Below are 26835 nucleotides of genomic sequence, written 5' to 3' on the forward strand. Positions count from 1 at the left end.
AATCCAGGCAGCGGGACAAGTGAACTTGTTTTGCTGTGCATTCCTATGATATATCAGTCACATGTGTGTTCAGTGTTGGTATTAACACCTAATGCATACACTTAATGTTAATTTTTGTATATAAAAAAGGATGTGCTGTGTACAACATAATTGGCATTGGCAGCATTAACTGTTTTAGAGGACATCGCCAATGACAGACTACACCAGATATTAGTTTTCAGGGATCACAATGATTTTTTGACTCATGATGATGACTGGCTTATTAGCTGATTTAGACATCTTAGAGCCATCCTCTTGGAGTTGTGTGCCAAGAAGGAGCCTACATTATAGAGACCATCACACAGAAATCACACGATCCCTGTTCCCTTTAATAACAGTGTAACGGCCGACCCCTTACCCAGCCGGCAGCTACACCTCCAAGACCTGTGGTCTGGATAATTTACTGAGGTTAAATCTAACTATCAAGCCGTACCTCTAACAAATTAAAGTTTTTCCCCCACAATCGACGGTGTAAATATAAGCACACAAAAGCAGATATGTAAAATTAAATGATTAATGATATTAAATGAAATAACAAGACAAATGCCAAATAGAAATATATACATATATAAATATAAATATCCCTGCACCACAGCAACAATGAGACACCACCATATATAAATACAACAAACCCTCCCTTGCCCCTGTAACATATAACAAACAACGAACAACAATGAATGAATGATATACAGTACGGAATATTGTGAATTTGAGTCCGGTTATAAAAACTGTCCTGAATACGGATGACTGAACTAGAGATAAATGAGTTGTTTGATTTTCCCGGCAATTGGAGCAACCTCACTGTGATTCCTCGGCGAGTGGTGGATGACGTTCCGACCCCGGGGTCTCTGCAGATGAGGGATGGAAGACAGTCCGGCAAAATGAAAAACAAACTGGTGCGAAGGCGCGATGTGAAAAAACAGCAGGTAAGTTGAATCTGTGATTGAAAAAAATGGTCTCCTTTCTCCTCTTCTCTCTCTCTCCTTCTTTCCCCTTCTCCTGGCTATTCCCTCCTGATTGCTTAAATAGTCCTGTGACGGCTGTAATTGATTAATAGTGAACAGGTGTTTTTCAGGTTTGGGGTTGCGGTCTCCTTCCATCATCCGTCCCCCTTTACGGGGATGGCGTTCACTGATAAACAGCAAATGGGACAATGGAAACAAGACGCACTCAGTACTAACATTTGACAACACTATAAACTATGTAGTCCCGCTACAACAGTTAGAGTATTAGAACAATCTAGACTAGAACAGTACATTCAGCCCAACAAAGCTCGCCAGGCCTATCCACTTATTTCTTCCCAAAAAACATCAAGTCGAGTTTTGAAAGTTCTTAAAGTCTTACTGTCCACCTCACTACTTGGTAGCTTATTCCAAATTGGGCACTTGACTTTGGCTGGATGATCAGGAATGTCACAGACATCCCTGATTTGTATCATGTCGTCTGTATGGGATGGTAGACTTAAGATGCTTCCCAGATACGTGTAATTTCCTTATGGTTAGTGTGAGCTAGCTGAGCTCAAAAGGCAATTTGCAGTGATTTCTGATTTTTCTAATGTTATTGGCACAATTTACTTCACACATGTTATGGTAAAGGCACCTTCACAGAATGCACTGGCTTTTATAAACAGACAGCACTTTCATTCAATTGATATACAACTAATATAAGATGCTCAAATGTGTCTGAGTAATGCTGTGGTGAGTTGGGTACCTCAAGTTCACATTCACCGAAGTTTCATTTCCTCAGTTCTCTAGTATGTAGTAAAGATGCCATATCGACAGAAGGTGAAGATGATCCTCTATGCGCTGATTTCAGACTTATAAAAGAATTTGACATGGGACATGGCGTAAGTAAGATTTTATAAATTCAACTTTTTTTGTGTGTACACCATTTTTGCCTTTCGAACATAAGTAAAATTTTCTGATGGAATCTAAGCAAGATATTACACGTGAGGCCCCTGGATTGGACTCATGAAATTAAAAAATAAAATAAAAAAAACAAAAATTAAGAAGTGAAAAATAACAAGATCTCCATTTTTGTGATTCTTCCTAAGGAAAGCAAACACTTTTCATCTATAAAAGCAGACTTCCATGCCCTCCTGAGATTGCTCATATTTTGAAAGGTAAATTGACTAGTCATTCTATTCATAAAACGTCTGGGAAAATAATTTAGCCAAGTATGAGGCATAATGCTCACTTTCTTATTTATAGTTCTGCATGTTCAGAGACAGAGGCAGGCCTCATATGTTTAAAGATAAAGTATAATTACAACGCTCTTCTTTAGGCATAATTGGTATTTTGCAGGCTCCATACAAATTTTATATCCCAAAAACTATTTGTATAAAGCGTGTGCCGCCAGAGGACAGGGGTTGAAGTCAAGGTGACCCCAAAGGAGATATTTCATTACTTTACAATGTTATAAAAGTTGTTTATTTTGTGGAGTTAATCCAGTCTTTCTAAAAGTTAGACTCAGCAGTTTGAGAGTTATTTTAGGTGACAAAACTTCACTCCTGAGAGGGTACCTTACTGGATGGTTTGATGGCTTACTTTTTAAAAAATAAGACACTTTTTAACCATTTTAATCTTAAAAGAAAAGGTTTTATTCTGTTTTACTGACTTTTAGCTAAAAGTCACTGAGCCTCAGTAGACTTCACGGATTTGCACCATTTCAATTTCAAATGAGAAAAGCAATTGAAATAATTACAAAATTGCAGAGTTCCTCGTTTTGTGTGATTGTTTTTCTATTTTCAGTGTTATTAGCCCCCTTTTTTCCATTGTCTCACCACTACTGACATTTTTTTTTCTATTATGTCATTTTCCATGAACTTCTTCCATAATTGGGCTTCTGTTTTTTTACCACCGCTACTTACTAAATGCATTCTAGTATGTCATTTGTATGCTCTTATTATATGATATGTAACAAAGGAAAAAATAATTTCTTACCTACTTTCCTACTCACAAATTGATATTTCTTGCACTATTACCCATCGTTATTGAGCCATTTTAATCCAATTCAAGCCTTTGGAGGCCGGGGCCTACCCTAGTAGCATCAGATGCAAGGCTGACAACAGCTCTAGATGGCGTCCGAGTTCATTGCAGGTCACATTTGTGCAAACATCAAGTCACAGACTATTGGCCTGCTTGCCTAATCTGCACATCTTTGGGATATGGGAGTAAAACCAGAGTTCACTACAGACATTGTGAGAAGGTACAAACAGCCAACTGACAGATCCCTCGATCTGAGCTAAGGAGTATGGAGATGACACTGTGATTCCCACTGCCTTGTACTTGAATTCTGTAAATTGTAAATATATATGGTATACCCTGTATATAACAGTTCACTTGATCATCCTGTTGACCTTGGGATGAGACTGAAATGTTCATTGTTGAGCATTATAGCAAAGTATTTCATTTGTCAAACCACCCATCACTTTTCAAACCTGTTTTTTAATTCAGTTCAGGAAAACTGGAACCAGTGAAATTCTCAGCAACACTTGGCCCAAGGCAGGACCCAACCCAGGATAGGATGCCATGTATTAACGATCTAAATAATTCAACTAACATAAATACATCATCTGTTTATATCTCTCCCTGTTTTCCCACTCCATCCAGCTCCTTCTCTAAGTTCTCACCAGTCACATCTGCGTCTGTTAATAACCTTCTTTGTAAGATGAGGCCGACTACTGGTCCCCATCCCCACCACACTACTTAAATCCTGCCTTCATGCCATAATCCCGACTGTTACAACAATAATAAACTCATCCCTTGACACTGGCTCTGTGCTGCTCACTTTTAAAATTGCTTCTTTAACCTCAATGTTAAAAAAGTCTGGTCTTGATGCTGACAATCTTAACAATTTCTGGCCTATTTCCCACTTACCTGTCCTGTCAAAAGTTCTTGAGCGTGTTGTAGCTTCCCAACTCACCAATTACCTAACCTCTAATAATTTGATTGAACCCTTTCAGTCTGGTTTCAGGGCGCGGCACAGCTGTGAAACTGCTCTGCTACGGGTAACCAATGATTTGCTTATGGCAGCAGACTCTGGACAAACCAGCATATTAATTCTGTTAGACCTCAGTGCAGCATTTGACACGGTCAGACATGACATCCTACTGTCCAGAATGGAGAACATGCTGGGTATCTCTGGCACTGCCCTCCAGTGGTTCAAGTCCTATCTGACTGATAGGCAAGAGTTTGTTAGTCTCGGCAACAGCAGATCCAGCTCAGCGCCAGTCACACAAGGAGTCCCTCAAGGCTCTGTCCTCGGTCCTCTGCTTTTCTGTATTTACATGCTTCCCCTTGGCCATATTATCTGTAGCTATGGACTGGGTTATCATTTTTATGCAGATGATACTCAACTCTACTTCAATGTTAAAAGTGGAACTTCATCAGAGCTTTCTCAGCTCACAACCTGCCTTAGTGAAATTAAAACCTGGATGGAGCAGAACTCTTTAAAATTAAATTACAATAAAACTGAACTCCTGCAAATTGGGACTAAAATGCAACTTAATAAAATGAGCTCCTTCCCAGTCTATCTTGGCGGTGATCTCATCAGACCTGCATCTACTATAAAAAATCTTGGTGTCATTTTTGATTCCTCCCTCTCTTATTCCGCCCACATAAATCACATTAAGAAACTTTCTTACTTTCACCTCCGTAACATATCCCGTGTTCGCTCCTTCCTCTCCTTTTCTAACGCTGAGAAACTTGTCCAGGCTTTTATCACATCCCGCATCGATTATTGTAATTCCCTACTGGCAGGTGCCCCTTCTAATCTTATGTCACAGCTCCAGCTTATTCAAAACTCAGCCGGAAGAGTCCTTACTCGAACCAGCAGCAGCGAGCACATCACACCTTCACTGGCTCCCTGTGTCTTACAGAATCGAATATAAAATCCTACTAATAACCTACAAAGCCTTAAATAACCTCGCGCCAAACTACATCAGTGACCTTCTCCATCACTATGTGCCTGCCTGCCCACTAAGGTCCTCTGATTCTGGCAATCTTGTTGTACCCCACAATAATCTACACTCCATGGGTGACAGGGCCTTCAGCTGTATAGCGCCCAGACTCTGGAATGACCTAACGAAATTAATCAGGTCAGCTGACTCCATGAATTCTTTTAAAAAACAACTCAAAACTCATCTGTTCAGGAAGGCTTTTAGCTCTACTTGACTTTATTACTCTTCTCTCAGTTTACTTCTCTGTCAAGATGATAATGTAACCTGTGTGTGTGTACGAGACCATCAATTATGTTGTCTTTTTCTTTTTTTTTTCAGAATTCACTGTATTAATCTTCTTTATTTATTTATCTGGTTTGTACAAATCTATATACTGTATACGCTGCCGTTCTTTATTATATTCTGTAAGTGCCTTGAGCATGGGAAAGGTGCATATAAATAAAATGTATTATTATTATTATTATTATTATTATTATTATTATTATTATCAGTTCAATCCATTCATTTTCAAACCCACCCAGTCCAGGTCAAAATTATTTCAACCTGAGCCTATCCCAGAAAGAGCAAGCCCAGGGTAGAACCTCATCTTGAACAGGTCCAACCATTTTCCAACCTGCTTGCATTTTGCAAAGGGTCCACCATCCCTGAAACAAATTGTTTCTTGTACAGTGGATTCAGAAAGCATTCAAACCCTTACACATTCTGCACACTTTATTGTGTTATAGATATATTTTAAAAGGATACATTTCCCATTTTTGCTCATCAATCTACACTCAGTAGCCCACAATTGGTGGGGCTGGAACGATATGGTTAGCTTCTGACTTGCACCCAGTTCTGCCGACATAAGCTCCAACTTTCATTACATTTACATAATTTCCATTTACTTATTCGGCTGGCTCCTTTTTTCAAGGTGACTTACAACATTTAGGATACAATTCGTTCAATTTCTTTTGGTTTTCCAGTTGGCGCACAGGCAGGTCAAGCGACTTGCTCATGGTCACACAATGTCGGTAGTAGGATTTGAACCCACAACCTCAGGGTTTGAAGTCCAACGACCTTGAGGTGTGTGTTTGAGAATATTAAGTGATATAACGCAGGGCTTCCAACAGTAGAATGAGAAACAGTCATTGCCTACTGAAGGATCTACACCTCAAAGAGCAAACCCTTAAAAACAAAAAAGTATATGAAAAACAGAGAATGCAGGCATACAGTTTAGGGTAGAAGAAGGCTCTGAGTATCAGAGCTTGTGAGTGTCCTTGATAAAAACCAAGATCCCGGCCTTTAATGACCTCTTGGGCACAGCCATCAGCAGTGTGTCTCTCTGCAGAGAGAATGTCGACCGCATCGACAGATTTACTTACCTCGGCAGCGACATTAATGTCTCTGGTGATTCTTCCTCTGAAGTCAGAAGTCAGATTGGGAGAGCATGGAGGGGTCATGAGGTTGCTGGATAGGGGTGTGTGGCGCTCCCGATATCTCTACAAAAGGATGAAGGTCCACGTCTTTAGAGTCCCAGTGCTCCATGTTTTGCTGTATGTTTGTGAGACGTGGACACTATCCAGTGACTTGAGATGAAGACTGGACTCCTTTGGTACTGTGTCTCTTTGGAGAATCCTTGGGTACTTCTGCTCTGACTCTGTGTCTAACAAGTGGTTGCTCATGGAGTCCCGATTGAGACACATTACCTGCATTGTGAGGGAGTGTCAGTTATGGCACTATGCCCATGTGCTGGCAGGATCCTCATTGCAGAAGACACAAGTGGCTGGAACAGGCCAAGAGGACTTCCACATACCACCTGGCTGCGGCAGATAGAGGGTCATATCTGGAGGGTTAGACTGGACCACGTGTCTGCCTGGGGGGTTGCCAACTTGGATCCCGAACTGTTTTGTCGTGTGGTGGGTGCAACAACACACTGTACCAGTGCACGCTCCCTAACCTGACCTGACCTGATGGTGTTACGTTTATTTTGGACTATAAGTAAATTTCAGTCAATCAAGACTTTATATATAGCACAGAAGAGATGAGCAAACATTTTCTCAATAGATTTGTAAGGCAAGTGTCTAAATCATGGGGTATCATAAGATCTTTCGTCAAATCCAAAGCCATAACTAGAATCAGAAGTTAAAATGAAGCAGGAAATTCAAAACTAAAAAGCACTTTCATGAAGATTTTATATTTCATTTCATTGCTTGAGTGATCGAGTCTCTTGCTAGTTTTCACCGTAATATATACTATACAGTATATTATATCTTTATATGCGTATGTAAAAAGACCTTAACAAGGCTTCTGTTGGTCTTCGTTATGCTTATATAAAATCAGCTGATAGGTTATCCATCTCTCTGCAGTGTGGCATATTGACATGATGGTAAAATGACATGTTAATATGGAGGATCCACAGGTCTTATACTAAAGTATGGAACATCAAGAGAAATACGTGTCACTTGAGCCACCTTGGACAATTTACAATACAATACAATACAATACAATTTATTTTTGTATAGCCCAAAATCACACAAGCAGTGCCGCAATGGGCTTAATTCCAATTCCAAAGTGAAGTTATTTTTGTACAGTAGGTTGCATTGCAGAAATGAATAAACACTTTACTGATGCTGTGTAAGGCACAAAGAAGTGTTTGTTAAGGCCTTGTTACATAAGAGTAGATGCATTTTTACAGTACCTAAACTAAGGTGTCACCAAAACATGATTTCACAAAGGTTTGCAAAGTTATTAAAAATCAAAAACTGATTTCTCTCATTCTTGTAAAAATTCAGATCCATAATGCAGTACTTTCTAGAAGCCATGTTGGCAGCAATTAAAGCGTTAAGTCTCTACACACTTTGCACAATTGTATTTGGGCACTTTATCCTTTAATTCTGGCAGATCTTCAAAGCTCTGTTAGATTGGATAACATCTGTCTGTAAACTGCCATCTTCAGGCCTCTACACGGATGTTCTATAGAGGTTAAGTCTGTTCTTTGGCTGGACCATTGAAGGACAGCCAGAGACTTGAAATGAAGCCACTCCAGCATAGTTTTGGCTGTACGCTTCGGGTAACTATCATGCTATAAGGTGAAGAGACATGCACTTTGAAGGACCTCTCTGTATTTGGTTGCATTTATCCTGCCATCAATTCTGAGCAATCTCCCTGTCCCTGCCACTGAGAAGCACCTCCATACCATGATGCTTGCACCACTATGCATCACTGTAAGAATGGTATTAAGCAGGTGATGGGCAGTGCCTGCTCTTTACCACAGTGTTTGGAGTTCTTCCCAAAGACTTCCATATTTACCTCATTAGACCAAAGAACATTTTTCCTGATGCTCTCTCTTTAAATCCTTTAAAGTCCTTTTACTCCTTTAAATGCCAAGTATAATTTAGAGCATTTGCCAAAAAGGCAATTTAATTCCATGTATGCCCCTTCTTCCTACTCCTAAATTTGATTATATTTGCTACACACTACATGACTTAATCCAGTTTAAGGCCTCAGGAGCCAGAGCCTACCTCAGTGGCATTAGACATAAGACAGGAACCAACCATGGAGAGGACACCATGCATCCGTTGTATTTGATCTTTGATTTCCTCTGCATATTGCTGAGTCTCTTGCTGCAGGTGTGCAATGCACATCCAAGTGGTATGTACTATAGAAACACATGGGAGAGTCTGAATCGTATAGGAAATTAAAATGCTAAGAGGAGATGGTGTCTGTGACCAAGACCAAGGAGTAGAAAAGAAGCCTTACTCTGAAGTACAAGGTGTCCAGTTCTATTGTACAAACTTCCTAAGCTGCAGTATGTATCCATACTTGTAAAGTGCCTTGGCATGGTGTTTACTGTAGAAATTTACTAAATGATATAAAGGCTTCTTGTTTGCTATACAGTAATCCCTCGCTATATCGCCTTTCGCGGCTTCACTCTATCGCGGATTTTATATGTAAGCATATTTAAATATATATCGTGGATTTTTTGCTGCTTCGCGGGTTTCTGCGGACAATGGGTCTTTTAATTTCTGGTACATGCTTCCTCAGTTGGTTTGCCCAGTTGATTTCATACAAGGGACGCTATTGGCAGCTGGCTGAGAAGCTACCCAACTTACTTTTCTCTCTCTCTCTCTTGCGCTGACATTCTCTGATCCTGACGTAGGGGGATTGAGCAGGGGTGCTGTTCGCACACCTAGACGATACAGACGCTCGTCTAAAAATGCTGAAAGATTATCTTCACGTTGCTCCCTTCTGTGCAGCTGCTTCGTGAAGCGACATGCTGCACGCTGCTTCGCATACTTAAAAGCACGAAGGGCACGTATTGATTTTTGATTGTTTGTTTTTATCTGTGTCTCTCTCTCTCCCTGCTCCTGACGGAGGGGGTGTGAGCTGCCGCCTTCAACAGCTTTGTGCCGCGGTACTTTGCATACTTAAAAGCCAAACAGCCCTATTGATTTGTTTGCTTTTCTCTCTCTTTCTGACATTATCTGCTCCTTACTCGCACTCCTTTGAAGAGGAAGATATGTTTGCATTCTTTTAATTGTGAGACGGAACTGTCATCTCTGTCTTGTCGTGGAGCACAGTTTAAACTTTTGAAAAAGAGACAAATGTTTGTTTGCAGTGTTTGAATAACGTTCCTGTCTCTCTACAACTTCCTGTGTTTCTGTGCAAATCTGTGACCCAAGCATGACAATATAAAAATAACCATATAAACATATGGTTTCTACTTCGTGGATTTTCACCTTTCACGGGGGGTACTGGAACGCAACCCCCGCGATGGAGGAGGGATTACTGTACTCACCCTTTTGTCACTACAGCCCATATAAGAACTCAAAGACATGCGATTTTCAAAACTGATGCCTATTCCAGTCTGTACATTTTTAATAATACACAAAGGTCTTTGTTTATTTCCATTGATAATTTCTATATTACGTTAATGTGTCCATTTACTTTGTAAAATGATAAGAAACTGTTTTTAATTAATTCCTGTATAGCCAGCCATTTGATGATTTTGTTTTCTCTGTTACTGACTTTAGTATCAGCATCAGGACAGAGAATCACCAGGCTCAGTTATCAGCAGGTATTAAAACACACATTGCTTTATTAATGCATTTATCTCTTAAGTGGCTCTACCACTTACTTATGGAGCAAGTTAATAATTTTACTAATTAAAGCATAAAATCTGGAGTTCAAAAGCTTTTCATAGACAAAGCATAGCCTTCTAAACCTGCGTTAACATCCTTCAGTGTCATGAGGGGCTCAAGCAGTGAGTGGATGGCAGTAGACAGCCCTGGTTGGGGTTCCAGCCCCATTACTCACAAACTGAACGACTTATTGATTTTCTTGTCAAAACTGTTTTTTTTTGCTTTCTTAGCATTACTTAGATTTCTGAATTGGTAAATACTTTATGTTTAATCCTTTCCTTTACAGGACTAATTTTAACAGTGTTATAATAAACTTCATTAATGATTTTTCTGAAATTACATTGTATTTTATTTTTCATTTACATTATTCCATTCAATCCAAAAGCATAATTTAATTTTAAAATAATATATAATATAATTTTAACCCTTATGTGTCATTAAGTGTACCCTTTGATAGCAACAAACTCGTATCCCTGCCTCACCCCTGATGCTGTCAAGACTGACTTTGATCCTACAGCCTTGAACTGGCATAGATGTACTGATTGATGAATGGCTATGAATTAATAACACAAAAAAATACAAATAAGCAATCAAAGTCATAGATACATTTCAAATGTATTGCAATATATCAACTAATTGTATATTTTTGTGTTATTTGTTGTTACTTACTCAATATTTTACTTTTTAATTTTGTTTTTCCCTGGATAGTCATAGAAGTCTTAAAGCCACTTATTTTATTTTCAGGGTCACAGGGACCACATCCAGGCACACAGCAGAAACCAAGTGGATGGGGAACTTGCCCTAAACTGGACCCACAATTCCACAGTCACCCACTCAACCAAGGTGAATTTACAGTTGACAAATATGCTTTATTATTTAAGAGTATCTGCATGAGTGTGTGTGCTCAAATATGCTTTGGGTCTATATATATATATACTATATGTATATATTTATTATATACATTGTGGTGGGTGGCCGGCTAAATATTCCAGCCCTCACCTCCAGGCCGCCAGATGGAGCCCTCATGACAACTTGGACGTTCCCCGAATTCCAGCAGGGCCTCATGGACTTTGTAGTTTATATGTGCAGCCCTGCTGGATACCCTGGGGACCACCAGGAGTCGCTGTAAGGGGGTAATCGGACTCTTACGTGCCCTATAACCCAGAGGTGCATCATGATCACATGACAGGAAGAAACAACGTGCTTCCGGGGTGAAGAAGAGTTTTTATATGACCCAGAAGTGTTCCTAGTCACGTGGACAGAGAGGGCGAAACACTTCCAGGTCAAGGACTATAAAAGGACTATGGGAAATCCCAGACGTTGAGCTGAGCTGGGAGGAAGGGTGGCAACGGGGAGTGTGGAGGATTAATTAGTGTATTGTTTATTGATTTATGAATATTGTGGAGTGGAGGGTGCTTTGTGCATGTTATTGTTCAAATAAAGGTAGTATTTGGACTTTTACCTGGTGTCTGGAGTCGAGTCAGAGGGTTCAAGAGGATGACAAGCGACCTCAATCTGTCACAACATATATATAGTAAAAAGAAAAAGGCAGAAGACATAAAAAGGTTTGTGGATGGCCACCCCATATATTAAAAGAAATCAAAGCAGAAATCAAACACGCCTTTACAGAGTGGAGTTCAAAACAAAACTGAGCTAACAGAATAAGACTGGGTTATATATATACAAGGGGGCTCCGCCCCCTGCTCGCTTCGCTCGCCTACCCCCGGCGTTTTGAACCCGTGCCCGCTGGGCAGCTACGTGTCCGGATGACGCACGTTTAATACGGAGCGTTTGCCCGTGTCATTCTGGAGTCCCCCACTGGTAATACAGAGCTTCGTCCGTACTATTACGCGGTGCATTTTGGACTACTGCGGACCCCGTAGTTTTTCTCGTTTCAGTTTGTATCTTTGGTCAGTTGAGCTCATGTTTTTCAAGCTTTTGAATTCCGGTCTTCATTATCTGTAACCTGCTGACCAAGTGCGTGGCCCCCTTGTTCAACCTGTTTATGACGTTTTACTTTGCTTTCTACTCTGTCTTTAATTTCTGACCTAGCTTTATTCCGGTTTTGTTTCAATGACACTGGGTCCGTGGTGATTATATGTAAAGGAGGCAGTCTAATTTTACCCTTTTGACAACTACGTGTAAATTCATTATTTGTATTGCCAGTTGTTTCTTCTGGGAAGTTAAGTGAATGACAATGATTGCAAATGACATTCATTAATCCTAATGAATTTTCCTCAATAGTGGACTCATTATTGAAGGCGTTGTCAGCCAACTGGCGTAAGCATTTAGCAGGTGTCTGGCGTTGATGTCCGCGACGGGCATGTTTTGCTTGTGGCGTTTGACTGACGCGTTGTTGCATGTACATTATTTGTGACGTGCTATTTTGTAGTTTTAATTGATTTGCCACCGCTTTGCGAAATAAGGAGGATCGCACTCACTGTTAATATGTATCCTTTTCTGCAGTTGAACGGTTAATAGTGCTTTATTGTAAGGAGATACACCTATGCTCACACCTATGCTGCCTAGTGTGAAGGTGTTCAGATGACGTATGTTTAATATGGACGTTTCCTTTAGAAATGTGGTTTTGGGTGTCACTTCTTATTGAGGGGGGGGGGGGGGGGGGGGGTTGAGGATTGTTGTTGCGCGAGCGTCTTCTTTCTTTTTGTGTCTCATGGGCTTGACACCTACGCCGACACCCATGCTGCCTAGTGTGAAGGTGTCGACGTTCACTTTAGAATATGTGGCTTTGGGTGTCACTTCTTATGGATGTGTGGGGGGGATTGTTGTTGGGCGAGCGTCTTCTTTCTTTTTGTGTTCCTGTGTCTTGTTTGAATCCCCCTCTTTGTGTGTGTCCCGTCCCTTGCTTGTAGGGTCTGTGGGGTGGTTTTGTGTTCTTTTTTATTGTCTTCCATGGGCTTGTTGAATCCCCCTCTTGGTGTGTGTCCCGTCCCGTGCCTGTAGGGGGGGGGGGGGGGGGGGGGGTGGTCGTGCCTTGCCGTTGTGCGCTCGTCTGTTCTTTTTTTTTGTTGTGTTTAGTTTCGTGTGCAATGTGTTTTGTGCTTTGCCCGCGGTTGAGTACTTTTTTATGTGCCTTTTCCTTTTTTCGGTGCTTGTGTGACTCCTTTTTGTATGTGCTCACTCCTTTTGTCTGTGGTCTTGTCCGCCACTCGCGGCCCCTCATCCGCCTTTGTCGCCCTCTTTTGTCCGCCTTTCTCCGACTCTCGCGGACTCTTTTTGCGCCTGCGCCTCTCGCGGACCCTCATCCACCTCTCTCGCCCTCTTTTGTCCGCCTTTCTCGGCTCCTCAGCCGACTCTCGCGGACTCTTTTTGCGCCTGCGCAGTACGTCTTTTTGCAGCTACGGCCCATGGCCGGATGTGCCTGTGTCCATCATCCGGTTTAGCATTCTCGGTTAGTAATATAGATGACTGGAACAGGAACAGGATGGATCACACGGCTGGAACAGGAAATAATGTCTTTTGTACGTAGGTTCTGGAACAGATATGACGTCATCAGAGAGAGCCAAAAGTGATGTCATCAGTGGATGGGCCAGTGGTGACGTCATTCAGTGGTATGGTCTTCGGCTGGTGTGCAAATGGGACAAAAGAAGAAAGGATCAGATGACTGTGCCAACCCCTGGTCTGACTGAGAAATAACACCATTTGAGCCCATCAACTGTTTCCCATGCTCTCATGTGTGACAATTTACTCATATATAGTCTATATAGATTAGGGGGTGTTTTAAGGGATCTGAACAGGTAAGACCTGGAAAAAGGTGTGACATGCTCTTTAATATGTCTTAAACCCCTGTTTCTAGAGTGGAGGAGGAAGCAATGAATGCCTCTTCCATCCCAGCCAGTATTTAAGAAATGTCACCACCAGAAGTCAGCAATCATTCATGGATGAGTTTTGACAGAGGATGGAACTTCCAATTATGAAGTCCTGTTTTTTGCTTAGCTGGATACAATACGTTTTGTTATGGACTGTTGGTTCACAGACATTAAGTCATTTTTGCTTAAAACTTTGGCAAATTGATCTCCACGTTACATGACGTTACCTTGCAAGTCCCCAAACGTTCTGTTTTTTGTTTATTTTGTTACTATATGTTAAAATATATAAATAATAATTATATATCAAATTGACAAGAGACCAGGCAGCACAATGTGCTGAGGTACTACCCCATTTAAAAAACAGAAAAAAAAAAAAAACAAGAAAATCAGAATGACAGCAGGTGCCATGAACAAAAAGAGATTTTAGTAAAGTTGTTTAAAAGCAGGCACTCCTTCTACCCCTGTGACACAAGTCCAAGAATGAACAACTACTTCCGGTGGATGGATTGAATATATAGATGGATTCCTGCAAGGTGCAAGACTTCCTTTGGGGACATGGATCAGAAGTGTCTTCAGCATTGCAGATGAAGAGAACGTATGCGCTAGCAACGGTGCCCCTCTCTACCCAAAGTCATATTACTTACCTTACAAGAGCACTGTAGGTGTCCCTAAGGGTATGTTCTTGATTATATACTGTATATGTACATTACAGTACATCTATATATATAAAATCCCTATGTGCGTCCAGGTGTCCGTGTGTGGGTGTCTTCTGGTGAAGTGCGCATGCGCGGGGCACGGTTCTATGCGCGATATTACTGTCAGAGAAAGTTAGAGGCGTTTTATGGAAATACAAACCAGTATTACTGCGAGAGGAAATTAAAGGTACACAATACAGTGACGCATATTACAGCCACATACAAGCCAGTATTACTGTCAGAGGAGATTAAAGGCATATTACCGACGCGCACGCCTGTATTACCGCCAGAGAAAATTAAAGGTATATTACGGACGTATATTACGGACGTACAAGCCAGCGGACGTACAAGACGGTATCGTTCAATAAGGGCGTGCACAGGCATCCTTCAATAAGGGCGCGCACAAAAAGGCGAGCCTCAAAAGGACGACCTCAATTGGGCACAGTGAATAAAGGCGCGCATAAATAAAGATCTGCACCTGTTGCTCTTCACATATTCCAGAGCCATTTGAACTAAATTATCTACGCGCCCTTATTGAATAGAGCCGTACAAGACAGTATTACTGCCACAGAAAATTAAAGACACACAATACACGGCGGCAGCCCACGAAGAACGGTCAGCTCAGCAAGTAAACATCAACAAAAGAAAGGCTGAAAGAAAGAAAAATACGACCAACAAAAAGAATGAGGTCAAAGTCCCTTGCCATTTAATATAGACTGTTCCTACTAATGTTTATGCACTACTGTTCTAGCGCCCGTTATTGTAACGGGCTAAATGACTAGTTAATATATATTACTCTAATCTGTAAAGGCGAAGCAAGAAACTTTAAAAGGTTTTGAATACCAGCCAGAAGAACACAAAAGGGAGCAAATAAAGTGTACTTGAGAGTGTGAACACATGGCATCACCCAAAACAAAAAAGGAAAGGTGAGGGATCCACCTTAATGAATGGTCCTCAATGAACACTGGCTTCTGGTGGCTTCACTGGTTTCATAATGCTGACCTAGAGGGGGCAGCATTTCATGACAGAACCGGAAGCTGGGTCAGACATCTTCCAGCTGTTCAACATCTGAACTGTGGATGGAAAAGGAGAAGGTTTTAGTGAGAGTGCCCCCGCTCTGCTCTAGGTGGTACTGAATAACTTTTCAGAGCCCTCAACGTGCTCCCTAAAGGCATGTGCTTGATTATATAGATACATTATATATAAATATATTATATGTACATTATATACCTATATAAGTACAAAATCATTATGTAAGCAGATTTAAGAATCTACTGTAATGTGTAATTAAATTTAAAATGAAGCTGTTAATTAAGGCCCTGTTTAGTTTCTGCATGGAAAACTGTAATTTGAAAAATTAAAGCACGTTTATGTTTATGTAAGTAAAGCATTACATTGAAAGTATATACAAACATATATATGCTATATATATATATATATATATATATATATATATATATATATATATATATATATATACACATTTTATATACTGTATGTACACACACATTATAAATATATATTTAACAGTATCCGCAAGAGTGTGTGTGCTGTATGTACTTATACATGTACTGTATATGCATGGCCAGTCTTATGTAATAACATTATCTTTGTGCAGTAGTTAAAACACATTTACTGAAAATATTTTCCGAGACACTTCTGACAGAAAAGCCTTGAAATCTTTAATCTTCATAAGAAATGTATTCTTAATGGAAGTTGCTCCCTGGCTGCTCAGGGGAGAAAGTAAATAAATCAAGGCTTTTTTTTTAGTTAGCGCAATCATTATCACTTTGTCTATTTAAAACTGTTCATGCAGCTTAAATTTACAGCACAGATGACTCTATAAAAGATCGAGGAACAGCATCATTTCCTGGGACTGGCCTTTTTTCCAGTTGTTTCTGATCAATAAAGGTCTATTTTCTCCCACTAGAGACCGCCGGATTCAATAGAGCTGCCATAGCTTTTAAAGACATAGAACCGTGATCCATTTATTATTGGCTGTTACAATGATTTATACTGTATACTTAGATGTTCTCCATTGAAAACAGGTTCTGTTTATTTCCTATATACGTTCTCTATTGACAAGAATTGGTGGGAAGACAATTCATCACGATTTGGCAAGGCACAACTCGAGCTCCAACGTGAGATCTGAAGGCTATAACTTCATCTGCCGTAGCAAGCGGGGAATGTCATTTTTTTTAGCTATTTGGAAAGATAACAAATCTCTAATGTTTTTAACACTTCTCATGACTTCATTTAGCCCTGCTGTCAAATTCAATTAGATTTACATTTTTTAAATATAAAACTGTCTGTATGCAAATATTCATACTTTGACTGAAATGTGGAATATATTACCTCATAGTTATTTTATTTAAAATAAAATCATATTAAAAGAGTGTGTTATAATAACCAAAGTATTATTTTACCAAAAACAAATGATGAAAATATAGTCAGAAATAGAAAGAAGAGTTGTAAAGAAAGAATATTGTTCTAAAATATTTGTTTGTGTATATTGAGTGAGTTTTAAGGACAGTTAAGAAAGTAGTCCCAAAGCAGTAGCATTTCATGGTGTGCCATTTTCACAGGTGGTAATACAGTGGCACGTTGGCCTAAGGTTTGGCCACAATTTGCCCTGGCCTGGTTGTTATCTGCATAGACTTTGCTTGTTCTTTCTGTGTTTTTGTGAGTGCTCAATGGATGCTGTAGCTTCTTCTCATGTCCTAAAGGCACACACATTAATTGCTGACTGCACATTTTGCAGGTATGGGTAAGAGTGGCCTGGGGTGTACATAGCATTATGTCCGGGATTGGGTCTTGTTTGAACTTAATACTATCAGCATAGGCACAATTCCTCATTAATCTTACAATGGAAAAGACATTTAAAAACATGGATGACTCATTCTATACAAAGTGTTAATGACAGAGCTGGCAACAACAGATGAAACCTGAACTTCACAGAAACCAAAGCAGCCATTCTATCAAGTAATCCATCTAGACTGCATTTGTGTCTTTGAAAACAAGCTCATTCTAGACCTAGGCAGCCAGTATTATCTAGAAAATGTATAAATAAATAAATACAACTAGCACATATTAAGGAAGCTTATCCATAAAATATAAAAGCAGAAAAACACCAGCTATTATATAACCAATGCAATGCAACTACTATTTTAGGCCATGTCCACACTACTACATTACTATTCTTTCCAGAACAGCATTTTCACGTTGTTTATGAAGGTTATCTCCATCCATACTAAAACACCCTAATCATCATATGATTTCAACATTCACTTACAATGGACATCTAAACACTGGCAGAAAAATCACCGGCTTTGGGATTTATCTCAAAACTGTAGTGACCAGTAAATTACTTGACGTTTGCTCATGTATGCAGCATTCAGACTGTACAAAACACAATTTAGATGCAGACAGGGAAACATCACAACAAGCACAATGGAAAGAAGCTCCTTTGTGTCTCCTGTGTTGGAATATGTTTGTTTTTTGTTTTTCTCTCTGCTGAGACGTTGTAATGAACAGGATCCAATCAGTGAAGGGCTGCATAACTAGTCTGAACCAATCACAGCATGATTAGAGTGTGCCTATTCAAAACTCCACATTGGAACGCCAGACGTATAAGGCTCCGTAGAGCATTTTCGAAAGTCTCTTTTTTCGAAATGCAGGAGTGGTGTGGATGAAAGGCAAAAATGGAGACTAATGTCTGCATTTTTAAATGAAAATGTGTTAGTGTGAACATAGCCTAAGTTAGTAAGGAGCTAGCTCACCGTTTTAAATCTTTTCAATTTTTTTTTTTTCTTTTGAGAACAAGCAGGTATCCTTTTCAAAGATGTGATTGGAATGTGCAATTGAAACAAGCAAGCAGCTCATAATAAACTACTCCTAAGAGGTGACCAAAACTGAAGACCTGCACTACTTTTTAGAGAAGGCTTGCAGAATTATTAACTGAGAAAGTGTAATGCACTGACAGTAAGGAAAGATGTTCCTCTATCAAGGTAAACACAGTAAATACTGTATATACTCACGTTTAAGTTCGGGGCTTGATTTTACCGTATAATTTCTGATATTTTAATAATGTCGCTTATGTAAGTTGAATGCGGAAAACTCACGCTATTGGTCCAAGAGATTATGATATGCTAACGCCCACTTGAGAGAGTAACCATGGAGCACACTGACTTTTTTTTCTATGTATTGTGCCTACGCAAGATTGCAGAAAGCAAAATTTAAGTGTCGCATTTTTGAACTGGCGTATAAGTCGGGGTCTGATTTTATGATCGATTTTTCGGGTTTCATGACCCGACTTATACGTGAGTATATAGATAGATAGATAGATAGATAGATAGATAGATAGATAGATAGATAGATAGATAGATAGATAGATAGATAGATAGATAGATAGATAGATAGATAGATAGATGACTGGTTGACTTAAGGTCTATATTGCACATTGGGAGAATGATATGGAGCAGTTTTATTCTGAGTTCAGGGCCATGATAATAGCTGTTTTTAAGCGGTTTGTCCTGGTTTTCATTGCTCTGTATCTCTTGCCTGATGGCAAAAGCTGGAAGAGGCAATGACTGGGATTTGATGTTGAATCCTGTGAAATGTCTATTTTTTTTTTTGCGGCATCGGGAGGTACAGATTTGTTCCAGAGTTGGGAGGGTAGGTGGCACTGGTGTGAGGAGTTGCTCAGTGGTAAGCAGACATTCTTTACAAATGCACTGTCTTTGGTTCAGACCCTGTACAAATGTTTTATCTATGCTGATTTTGCAGGTTCTCCTCATGCTGTGTTTTCTTTGGTTTTTTTTTCCTATGGTACCCTTGATTTCATCCTAGAGACATGTCCCAGTTTAATTTGGATTTCTAAATTATCCCTGTTGTGTAAATGTGTATGAATAGACTCCATGATGGCTGGGTTCTGGTATGGCCTACTAATGCTGAATAGGCTGTGACACTCCATGAATTGGACATTGTTTTGTTCCTGGGTACCATTTAGCCAGACATTTTAAGGTGTACTTGTTTCCCACCACACATACACCTGTAATATCGCAACCTTAACAATTCCAACTTTTAAATATATGTTTTGGATAAAGCTTGTTGATATAAATGAAAATATATATATTGCATACATTGTACATATTATAAATGCTGTACACATATATTTTGGAAAAATATGGTTAAAGTTTATTACCACACTGCAAAGGAGAGAGAACAAAAGACATAACGTTTCGGCTGTAAAGCCAATATGTGTTGTGCAACTACAAAGAGAAAACAGTTTGGGGGAGGAAAGGAGGAACACAGCAATGACAGATAAAAGGAGAAGAGGTGAGAGTAGGTGAGAAAAATCTGTCACTAAAGAAGATGAAGGAAGAGATTAAAAAGTGGGTCAGTTGGACTTAGAGAAACAGAGATTGAGATTGAGCTTCATATTTTCTTTGAAAATTGTCTTTGAAGCCCTGTTAAAGAACACAAATGGAGAGATCAATATGACTGTGATCAAGGGATGTGATGTGGTCCACAATATGCCTTGTCAGTTCTTTGATTTTGATGGCTTGACTGAGCTCCCTGAAACAGTCTTCTGGTTGTCATCCTATGCAGATGGCTGGACACTTCCCACAAGAAATGCAGTACATTGAATTTTTAAACTGGCGAGAGGCATACAAGGGTGTTGCTGGTGACATGTTTGTAAGTGGCACAGCAGATCCTGTTACAACTTGATGTGCTGGGTGAAGAATGTGGCTCTCCTCTGTGAAGTGAGCTGAGATGAGAAGTTTGCATAAGTTATGTGGTCGATGGAAGGAGATCAAGGGGTGGGTTAAGCAAAAAGGTCTCCCTGAAAGGATCAATCAACAAATTTAGGAGTTTGGGTTTAGTGAGCATTAGAGTGGAATGGGAGGACTAGCAAGATCTGAGTTTCATTGCTGGGGTTTCCTCTTAGAGCGGATGTGTACCCCAGGACTTTTTGAACGCCCTGTCCTCGATATGAGAACGGTATCCTCAATCAGTGAAGAAACTCTTCATTCTGAATGTTTCAAGTGAAGAGAGACTGGTCAGAATTAAGGGTAGGATAAATGCAGACAAATACTAAGAGTTCTTTGAGAAAACCTGCTCTAGAGCAGTGGTGGACCTACATTTTTGAGGTCCTGAAGCTTGAACTATTATGGGGGCTCCTTTGTAACCAGCAACAAGGTCTGGGTAACCATGACAGATCACTAAAAAATTTTCAGCTTTTGATTAAAATTGATGTACTGGATTATCTCACATGTCATACATAGTCAATGGTGTGAATAAAAATTTCCTATGCCTTATATTTTCAAGTTATGGGGGAATAAAAATTAAAGTCGCTTCTGGTGTGGCTCAGGGATTAGGGACCCCGAAGCTTAAGCTTCATTATTTTCATAGCAGATCCTCCCCTGTTCCTTTCAGCACGACAATGACCAAAAACATGCAGTTTCTGACAGTCCTTGAGTGGCCCAGCCAAAGCCCAGACTTAAACCGCACAGAACATCTGTGGAGAGACGTGAAGATGGCAGTTTCCAGATGCTTTCCATCCAATCTAATGGAGCTTGAGATCTGTCAAGAAGAATGGGATAAACTGCCCCAATCCAGGTGTGGACAGCTTGTGGAAACTTACCAAGAAGATTTGATGCTGTAATTGCTGACAACCGGGCTAACCCTAACCCTAACCTTAATTATACAAAATACTAAATTAAGGGTTTGAATACTTATATGAAGAAAAAATTTCAGTCTTTGATTTTTAATAAATGTGTAAACCTTTATTTAAAAAGCACATTTTCAGTTTGTCATTATGAGTTACTGAGTATAGATTGATATCAAACATGGCTAATCTATCCATTTAAAATAAAATCTGTAACAAAATAAAGTGCGCCAAAAATGGAGGGGTCTATCTAAATGCTTTCTGAATACACTGTATATATGCACCGACACAAATATGGGTAATAACAGATGAAAGTAAATTCTACATTCATTTAAAAAAATCAGAGTGGCACCGAGGCATAGTGGTTAGCATGACTGCTGCTCCGACCCTGAGTTTGCATACTCTGCATGTGCCTGGATGCGTCACGAGTGGGCCCTGTAATGGACTGGCATCCTGGTCTATGGCCGTCTCCTGCCTTGAACCCAGTGCTGCTCCAGCCCCACTCAACCTTAAATTGGGTTAAAGAAATGAAGAATTTTATGTTTTAGTTTGTGGATGGCCAGTGTCCTTGCCCAGTTGGGACACCGCTACCTTAGAAGGACCCGGGAAACAAGTGTGAACAGAGCACTACCTCCCCCGGAGTGCTAGATGGTAGCCGCCGTGGGTGGCAGCCGTGCCTCAGACTCCCACAGAGCTTCATGGGAGATGGAGTTGGACACAGCCCTGTTGGGACCAGGGGCGGCCCCGCCAGGGGACGCTGCAATTGTTCCTGAGCCCATGTGGGCACCCAGAAGTGCTGCCAGAAGTCGGGCAACGAGCACCTGAAGCACTTCCAGGTGCCTTATATAAGGGGCTAGCAGACAGTACTCGGGGAGCAAGAGTCGGGTGGAAAGTGGACAGAGCTTGCCGAGGAGGAGTGGAGGAGAAAAGAGAGTAAGAAGAGGAATTATTTCTATTGTTTGCTATTGTGCTTGTGGGACTGTGTTGAGGGCTCATGGGGACGCAGAAGACAATCCACACGAGTGAAGAAAAATAAAAAAACATTTGTGTTTTTATAAGTGTGCCTCCTGTGTCTGTCTGTGTCGGGTTGGGTGGCTGGCACGCTCCCTAGTGGTTCTGTCACAGTCGATATATACTGTATATAAATGGAGAGTTGGATACATGAGGAGAGTTTCACTGTATCAGCCGCTTATTTTAACCACTTTAATACAAGTTTTAAAAGCTTCTGTGCCAATGAAAGATTGGCTTCATTTCATTTAGAAGTGCAATATTAGTTTAGTTCAATTTAACTTAACACGTTTGTGGCCAGAATCACCCTTTTATTTTGAGCATCCACAGTCGAGTATTAAAAACATTTTTTTTTAATGCAATATGAATGTGAAGGGCTTATTGGTCAGTTTAAGTTTTTCACTAAGTGATGAACGGTCATTTAAAAAAAAAAAAAACCTCACAGCATTTGGCTGACTTGCAATTGCAAATCTTAAGAATATTGATCAGCTGAATGTATTTTCGGGCTTGCATCTCCTAAACTTGCTTACCACAGAGATTCTTCCCGGTCAGCCGCAAGGATTCAAGCTATTTTGTTATGATGATAAATGGCCTCCTCTGACAGGTCACTTCATTTTCACCTAAAGCCACAATTTGTTCCTTCCCTCAGGCAAGAGACTGATTTTTCAGGGTGACAGATTTATTGCTGTTTCTGCAAGTTAAAAACTCAAAAAAAAGGTGAAAACTGAGATTACAATACGATGAAGCTGAAGCATCATTCACAGCCGTGGAGGAACAATTACAGGCAACAATAATGACTTTAAGGGCGCTGGGCACTCTTGCACAATAATTAACAGAATTTGGATCTTGTAAGCTCTCGCTCTGAACGTGAAGACACCCTTTTCTGTTATGTATATTTCCGTTCTCAAATTCATTGCATTGCCCCAACATGAATTGCATTGTGTACAAGTCAGATGAGACACAAATCAAACATTATTAGAAAAACAGGAAACCAAGCAGCAGCATCAAAGGAAAACTTTATCAGCTTTCCATTTCCTTCATGGGGCCAGGCCACTGGAAAACATTTTTTTATATATAAATGAAAAAGTGTAATCACTCTCATGGCTAAGCTGTACCTTATTCAGTTGCACAGTGCTTAGCATTTTTGCCTGCACAGATCCAGAGAAATGTGTTCAAATGCCAGCCCAGGCACCATCTGTGTGGAATTCACATGTTCTCCCAGTGCCTAGTAGGTTGACTGGCTGCTATACCAATGATGTCAGCGCGCTCTGTGATGGAGCTGGCCTCTCATCCAATGGTGGTTCCCTGCCTTCTGCCTGGTGTTGCTGGGATAGGCTCCTCTTTCCATAAACCGAAATTGGAACAAAGAAAACGAAGAAGTTGTCAGGGCAGTATTACAATAGAGTTGAAATTGTAGCACTTCAAGACATTGGACAGAAAGAAGCACTTCTAATGGATTCTTTTCAAAATTCAATCTAAATATTGTGGTTGGGCGTTGGAATGTTGGAATGACAGTTTTAAAACTGGAGGATTTTTGGGATGCCAGCCGGGTCGTCCCTTGTATTTGTCGCCAGACAAAATAAACTGTGAGAAAAAAGGAAAAAAAAAAATGGGCGGCTTGGCGCCGTATCACAGTGCGGGGTTTCTCATAAATCTCAAGCAACATTTCACTTCGGGACAGTGCTCTGTCCTGCGGTTTGCTCTGGCCTCGAAAGACGACTTCTTCTGGGATGGCCGTCCTTTGTGGCGGTCAGACGGGAAGGGGTGTGGTTAGGTGCCCTTATTGGGTGGCTTCTCTGTGCTGTGAGGGAACAAGACAAAGAGGACAAAGGTAATGGTAGCCCCCTCTCGTCTTGGCGGGTTATTACATACCATTAGCAAGATAGAGAAGGAGCCCTCCAAATGCACATGAGTGACAATATATTGCATAGGGAACCCTTATGAAAATAAAACATATTGCCATATTGCCAAAAATATGTGGACATATCTTAATAATAAAATAATAATAATTCATATAGCACTTTTCTCAGTACTCAAAGCACTATCCATACAGGGAGGAACCAGGAAGCGAACCCACAATCTACTTACTGCAAAGCAGCAGCACTACCACTGCGCCACCTGTGAGTTTACAATATAAAGTAAAATATTTGAAATATAATTGGACATGCATTTCCCTTAATATATTGTAACAAGAATATGTGTAAATATATTGTGTATAAGACATGAAATATACTGTTTGTTTGGTTTGATGTTTCTGAAAGATCATTTATGACTTATGTTTTTAAATAGAAAAAAATTAAAGACAGGCTTATCAATGAACCCAGCGTATTGGTGTCAGCACATGAGGGATGAAGATGTATCCCACTCTGAAACAGGTGAAGTGTAATTTTGAAGTTCTTTGACATTTCAAAATTTTCTTAAAGTAAATTTGTTAATTGCATATCTCTTCAATATTAGTTTCTAGAGATAAATCTTCTGTCAGGCTAACAATTTTAATTATATATACTGTGCAATATTAGAGCATTTGTTCCTAAGCAAATGTTCTATTAGTGGAAAGTTAGTATATAAAACAGACAAGTATATATTAAAACATATTGAAATATCTATATACTATAACATATATTGTGTAGTATAACTAGAATTCACAATATATTTAAAGGTATGTTGTAATATATGCCTTACAGTATATTATTTCTACTTTTTTAAAATATATTGAGAAATAAATTTTTATATTTTGGAAATACATCACAATATAATTTACATATTTTACAATACATTTTAGTATACTATAAGATACTGTTTGCGGTTGGCTGGCGCCTTGCCAGGGGTTTGTTTCCTGCCTTGCACCCTGTGTTGGCTGGGATTGGCTCCAGCAGACCCCCGTGACCCTGTAGTTAGGATATAGCAGGTTGGATGATGGATGGATGGATAAGATACTGTAGTACATTTATCCTTGAAGTATTTTGTAACATAAACAAATAAAATATATTTATATTGGCGGGAATCTATTTTTTTAAAATATATTGAAAACATTTTTAATCTTTCTATGGGAATCAACAGGGAAAAAACAATTTCAGTTTTTATTAATAATTATTGTATATTTTATACATTTGTATTAGTATGTTAAGCTATACAATTAAAATCATTTACCTGTAGTGAAAATGGAAGGTAGCACAGTACAAACTTTTAAAACTGAACTTGGCCGAAATGTTGATGTCCAACATCTCTATGTTAATTTAATCCAAGTGTACTTTAAATTACCTGATAAGGCCCAGGCAGCGTGGCTTTAATTACTCAGGCACTGAATTATAAAACACAAGCGTGTCAATTCAGTCCCTGCCCTTTCAATTTATTTCGTTGTACTGTATTTTCATTCAGAGCGCTTTAACAAGTTCACAAGTAAATGCAATTACAAATTGTACAAATTACTAAGTATATAATGATTATGCATACAAACGCAGATTTGTTTAATCACGGCGAAAGAAAACAAATAATAATTCTAAACTGTTTAACATAAGTGGAGCCTATTGTGTGTCATAGTGCAAGTCGCTTCAACTCTGCAGTTGTAAATCATATAAATAAAATTGTAATCCCCTCTCTCTTCTAGTGATGACTTTAACTGAGCGCCCTGCAGGTAGGTTTGTGTCTTTAGTATTTGCGGAAGACGTAGGGGCATTGTTTTGAAGGACAATATTTAATTTGTTTCGAGTAAGTCTGTCCTGTTGAAACCCAAGGTGTTTGTATAATTCACCATCTGTCACGCCTTATAAAGCCGTCATCTTCATGGGGATTGTTGCTTATTCATTTATTTTATTTGTTTTAATTATTTCAAGTGTTAAGAAAAATAAATATTACATTTGAAAGTGAAATGTAAAACGCAAATGGAAATGTGAAGAAACAGAGAAATACGGATAAAATAATAAGTATATAGATATAATAATGTTAGTATATTGATGTAATATTCTTGTTATGAAGTCTCCTAAAATAGTTTTCAAAAATGAATTTGCAATGCTTCCCACGTCGCTAAAGATGTTAGCAGCAGGAGAATTGGCGATTCCTTGGAGGTGCGCGCGTGACGAGTGCGTGCGTGAGGCCGGGGCCGCTGAACCCGTTAGAGACTTCATGCTTAAGGCGTAGGCTACGCCACATCTCCCGAATTGGATTAAGCAGTTTTTACGATGTTATATAATATGTTGTGATCTGACTTAATATTTATATACCATAGTATTGCTGAAAAACAACAAATACAACATTTCTCTGCTCCCTTGCAGTTAGAAGACCAGGGTTTAAGCCTCAGGTCCTCTCTAAGTGGAGTTTGCACGTTTTCCCCGTGGCTTCCCTCTGACTCTCCAAAGGCATGCAGGTTAGTTGAACTGGCGTTGCTAAACTGAACCTTGAGGGTGTTTGTTGTGTGTGTTGGACCTTTCCTGGGTTTATTCCTGCCTTGCGCCCTGTGCTAGCTGGGACAGACCCTAATATCAACACCACCCATACCCGCAACACCGCCCCAAAC

The sequence above is a fragment of the Erpetoichthys calabaricus genome, chromosome 10 (assembly GCF_900747795.2).
Source record: "Erpetoichthys calabaricus chromosome 10, fErpCal1.3, whole genome shotgun sequence".
Taxonomy (NCBI): Eukaryota; Metazoa; Chordata; class Cladistia; order Polypteriformes; family Polypteridae; genus Erpetoichthys; species Erpetoichthys calabaricus.